Consider the following 5,721-nt stretch of genomic DNA (forward strand, 5'->3'; position numbering starts at 1 on the left):
AATATATACATATGCAAATAAAAAATACATATCTTATACCTGTTAAGGAGCAATTCTTGTATATATATCTAATCTCAATCTCGGAAATGGATCCACCGATTTTAATGAAATTTAGTATACAGGTAGTTTCGGAAGCGCGAAAATGATATAGCTTGGTTTCAATTTTAAAAAATGTAGTTTATCCGTGTTTAAATGAAAAAACGCTATAATAACATTAGAATACAAAGGTAAATTTCGCCACTATATACAAGACTATAATAGCTCAGGTGGAACATTGGGTGATCCGGAAAGCAGAAGACCCTAATTCCAATCCGAATTAGTTTCTTTTTGTTCAAATGAATGTAACAATTACGTCCCTTAATATAGTGCCTATAAAAATTTACATTTATTTATTATTACTTATGTTTTTCGAAAACTGCCACTAAACATTGAACTTTCAATATTTAATCTTTTTATTACTACCTCTTTAATGAGATAGGTATTCATAAATTACTGAAAAGGTATTTTAAATGTATATAATTAATAAGTAGTAGATTTATTAAACAACATTCAAATTAATGATAATAATTTACACGTAAACAAAATCTATGCGGACGAAGTTAGGGCTCTTTACCAGTGGGAGGCTCCTTTGCACAGGATGCCGGCTAGATTATGGGTACCACAACGGTGCTTTTTCCTGCCGTGAAGCAGTAATGTGTAAACATTAATGTTTCAGTCTGAAGGGCGCCGTAGCTAGTGTAATTACTGGGAAAATGAGACTTAACATCTGACGTCTCAAGGTGACGAGCGCAATTATTGAAGTGCCGCTCAGAATTTTTAGGTTTTTCAAGAAGAAGAAGAAGCGGCACTGCATTGTAATCGGCAGAGCGTATCAATTACCAACAGCTGAACGTCCTGCTCGTCTCGCCCCTTATTTTCATAAAAAAAGTCAGGGGCTGCAGGTTATCCAAACTAACACACGTTTCGTAACCAATTACAATATATAGTACTTGTAAAAGCAATAGAAAAAACCTGGTCAGTTAGACTTACCCACTGAAGTGTATCGTGTAACCTTACCGGTGAGCTAACATCTGCCGTTTGAACTATAAGTGACCACACCGTGAGGGTGATGGCACGCGGCATGTGCAAAAAACAAGTGATTGTCTATTAACTGTACGCGCGCCCTATCTAGTATATGGAAAACTTGCAGAACAAACTAATTCTAACCGATATAGTGAACACTGCATCGTTTAAATATCATTTTTTATAATGAAAATAAGAGACGAGACGTGCAGGACGTTCAGCTGTTGGTTATTGATACGTCATGTCCACTCAGGATTCTTGACGAACCCAAAAATTCTGAGCTGCACTGCAAATGAGCTTGTCATCTTGAGACATTAAATGCCAAGTCTTATTTGCCCAGTAACTTAACTAGCTACGGGGCGCCCTTCAGACCGACTGTTTACACATTACTGTTGTGGTACCCATAATCTAGCCGACATCCGGTGCAAAGGAGCCGCCCACTGGTAAAAATGTTATTCAAAATATTTTAAATACCAAATAAGTGTTGTACGTTTTTTTCAAGAGAAAGTGATGTGCTCATACCATTCTACTACAGCACGTCATAATATACAGAATTTCCAATCGTTTTTTCAATTCGGAAGGCATGTGTGCGGCCGTACATGAAGGTATTTAATAAGGTATAATAAAAAGAATATAATATGTTATCCCTCACGGTATGGTAATTTTAAAAAGGATAATGGATAAATAATACTTACTTATGAAAAAATATAGTAATTGGTACTAAAAAAAATCAGATATGACCCGCCGCATGAAATATTACACATTGTTTCGAAATTAAACACAATTCTACTTTCACAGTAAAACAATAGGATTGTTCTGTAGATCAACCGTATACTACACTAATAACAGTACATGCAAAACAACAGATGAGCATCGTTAATAACTGTATGACTTGCGATTTATGCGGGACACAGTACAGCTAAATTGCAAATAGTTGTTATGATACATTGCCAATTAACTAACTGTTTGAGCGCCTTGCTCATTTATTTTCATTGTCTTCTGCGCTAGAAGTCTGTATTTAACTACAACTTGCAAATCATAGCAAATTATGCTTGATATCTATAAACAACATTAATTCTGATTTAGAGTTGAAAAACTCGTCACTTGTAAATTTCTTTCTTACTAAAGCCCAAAAATTGTAGTTAATAAAAATAGTTTAAAAAAACTAAAAACCACGTTTTGGTTAAAAGAAAATGGTTAAAATTTAATATGATTATCAATTCCTTATTGACGATAGATGTAAAAATTACATTAATCAACAAAAATCTTATTTTGCAAATTGAAAAATGGAATAATTTTGTCAAATTAATGTCTTGTCATCGGTCCTCAATAAACCTACGAAGTTGGAACTAAATCTGACCATTTAAAATGGGTCAAAATCGCGCCCAAATGAGTCGGTTACAAACAAACATACATACAGGTGAAGCTAATAAGAAGCGTGTAATGATAAGTATTAATATGGTATTTGTGTAAAAAGCTTTTACATTACCGCTTTATTATTGACAATTTTTTAAAGTATTAAAATGGATATAGTAGATATCCTTAAGGGAAAAACATATGCAACAACAACCTGTATAGCTGAGTGTATAGCGATCCTACCTACTAAGAGGTGCCGGGTACGAATCCCGGTAGGTGCAAGCATTTATATGATGAATATAGATGTTTGTTTTCTTGGGTGATTAGTCATTTATTCAATATTTTTAAAGTAGAATTCGCCAACGTCCATACCACGTTGAATACACCAGTTCTCGTCCGATCACTGAAGTTAAGCAACGTCGGGCGCGGTCAGTACTTAGATGGGTGACCGCTTGGGAACACCGCGTGATGTTGGCTCTTTTTGTGCTGAAGCTTAGGTAATATTATATTTTATTTTTGCAATTTAAGATTCTGTCCATACTAGAAAGGATTCAAATAGTGTTCAAATACCTATCAATTAGTTATATTTCAACGCCTTTAAATAATAACGTCTTTAAAAGTACAGGCACATTTTATTAATATAAAACATTTTTTTGTATGTTTGTTGTCGGAAAATGTAAAGTAAATGTAATGTACTAAATAGTAATAAAGAGCCACTCTTTTTATGTCGGTTAAAATAAGATTTTAAGCGAATTCCTTAACACTGCCCAAGCAGAACACACCTGTCCCTTATAAAAAGTTGGCACACACCTGGATGTCCCAACGTGGTTATGGTTCGTAAGGCACAAGGGTGCATAATGGTCTGACTCATCGTTCATAAGGTCAGCCACGCTTTTTACATCATTTGACGGTAGTTATGAAATTAAAATTCAATAAACTTTTTTTTATAAAATAAGGGACGAGACGAGCTGGACGTTCAGCTGATGGTAATTGATACGCCCTGCCCATTACAATGCAGTGCCGCTCAAGATTATTGAAAAACCCAAAAATTCTGAGCGGCACTTCAAATGCGCTCGTCACCTTGAGACGTAAGATGTCAAGGCTCATTTGCCCGGTAATTTCACTAGCTACGGCGCCCTTCAGACCGAAACAAAGTAATGCTTACATATTACTGCTTCACAGCAGAAATAGGCGCCGTTGTACCCTTAATCTAGCCGGCATCCGGTGCAAAGGAGCCTCCCACTGGAAACTTTCATGATATCTCAAATGGTATTCAATTTTCAAATTTGAACTTACCAATAATATTTTCTTAGTACATTCTTCAATGAATTTCCTTTAGTCGTATTGGTTCGGGAGAACTACAGCCGGTAATAAAAAGGTTGTGCGAAGAAAGATGTGTCTCTCGATAGGCGCGGTTGTAGAATGCCAGAAGACAACATGATGTGGGTGAAATTTAGTGCCTCCCCATGACAATATATGCGGTAAATCAAATAAATACAATAATTATATTTTGAGTGGTGCGATCACCTATTTTGTATGGTAGGCGGCAAATCTTACCATAGACCAGCCATTACTCGGCTAAGTCGAGTTAGTAATTCTTTTATGTGGCGATGTATATGCTTTTACAACAAGATCCCTGAAAATTTTCAATATAAAAGTATTACGATATTCAAAAGAATTGTTAAGAAACGCTTGTGTGGTAGAAGTTTCTTCAATGACTTTCTTAATTATGCTACAGATGGGAATGGAGCGACCGCCCTCAGGCTTTTAAATGATAGTTTAATTGTACAATATTACTTTGTTAATATATGTTTTGATGAAAAAAAAAAGCTCGCTGAGTTTGTTGCGCCCATTCTTCTCAGGTCTGAGGCCTTTTTTTTTGTAATGGGTGGTAGTTTTTGACTTTCAATAAGTAACGTCACATCCTATTTTGAATAAAAATATTTGAATTTGAATCCCAACTACTCAAAGTGCCAGTGCAGGAATGTGTATTTCGGTCTGAAGGGCGCCGTAGCTAGTGAAATTACTGGGCAAATGAGATTTAAAATTTTATGTCTCAAATTGATAAGCACAACTGTAGTACCACTCATAATTATTGGGTTTTTCAAGAATCCTGAGTGGCATTGCGTCGTAATGGGCAGGGCGTAACAACTTCCTGCTCGTCTCATTCCTTATTTTCATAAAAAGAAAGTGTTAAGTAGTAGGCTTATCAAATCTCCTATGTCACCCAAGTGCTCGGGGAGAGTCCTTGGTAACCCGTATCTGGTATCTGGCGACATTCTAGAATAACGTGCGGATAGAGTGAGGCCGTCTCTTTGACACAATACAAGCCCTGCACAAGGGACTGTCGCTTAGACCTATATTAAATTAACCTAACCATATTAATTATAAATTTACTAATAACCACCAAGAACTATTTTCCTATTGTAATGTCATATCGATACACTCTAAAATAAGGTTCGCTATTTTAGTTGTAGAATGTAATAGTACATATTGTAATGTTAAGAAATATGAAAGAAAACAAAATATAAGGAAACTAGCCTTCATAAATATAACAATGTATATGGTAAAAGAACCTGTAACTATGTATTACCAAGGATATTAAATACATTACCTAATGATCTAATAGATATATATATCTGCAAAAGAAAAATTTCAAAGTAAAGCTAAAAAAATACTATCTAGAAGCTAATAACCAGGAATACCTGTGATGTATATTTTTAATAATACTACTATATGTTATATTAAGTCTTAAGTAATTAATACAATTATTGTAATGCGAACTTACCGCTCGCACATAAACCTTAGAGGTTTTGCGGGTATCTCTTTATTATTATATATATTAAGATAATTATGAATAAATTAATTCATTTAATAAATAAATAAATAAATTTAACAGATCCTTATTAAACAGGCAGTAATCCGTTATCATATGACTTATTTGTGTCATTATCAAGAAATGATATAAGAAACTCAGTGACGCCACATCAAAACAATACGTCATCAAAACAAAGTGCGGAGTAAAATATTCCGCTAATAACGGAAGCCAAATTTAAATACAGACCACGCGCTCTTAATTGCTCTACGCTGGTAGCTATCAATGGCACAATACAAAAATACTGTCCACTCCATTTGACCGGACGAACGGGTTTTAGGAATTTTTATTAGACAAATCTGTGGAGACGTATTTTTTATTTTTATTTTATTCTTGTTAGTGCTTTATTACTTTAGTATTTATTAGGTCTATAGTTTTTGAGTGTGAAAAGCTACAGCCAAGTTTAAATATTCATTTTAATCATAGCA

General features: G+C 34.6%; 1 non-coding gene across 1 annotated transcript; it reads left to right on the top strand.

The window, feature by feature from the left end:
• The first annotated feature begins 2,776 nt into the window (after positions 1-2,776).
• Positions 2,777-2,895, top strand: LOC126978268 (5S ribosomal RNA). Its single transcript, XR_007732568.1, has one exon. It is a non-coding gene; the product is annotated as a 5S ribosomal RNA (ribosomal RNA).
• Positions 2,896-5,721: the final 2,826 nt, after the last annotated feature.

The sequence above is a fragment of the Leptidea sinapis genome, chromosome 2 (genome assembly GCF_905404315.1).
Source record: "Leptidea sinapis chromosome 2, ilLepSina1.1, whole genome shotgun sequence".
Lineage (NCBI taxonomy): Eukaryota > Metazoa > Arthropoda > Insecta > Lepidoptera > Pieridae > Leptidea > Leptidea sinapis.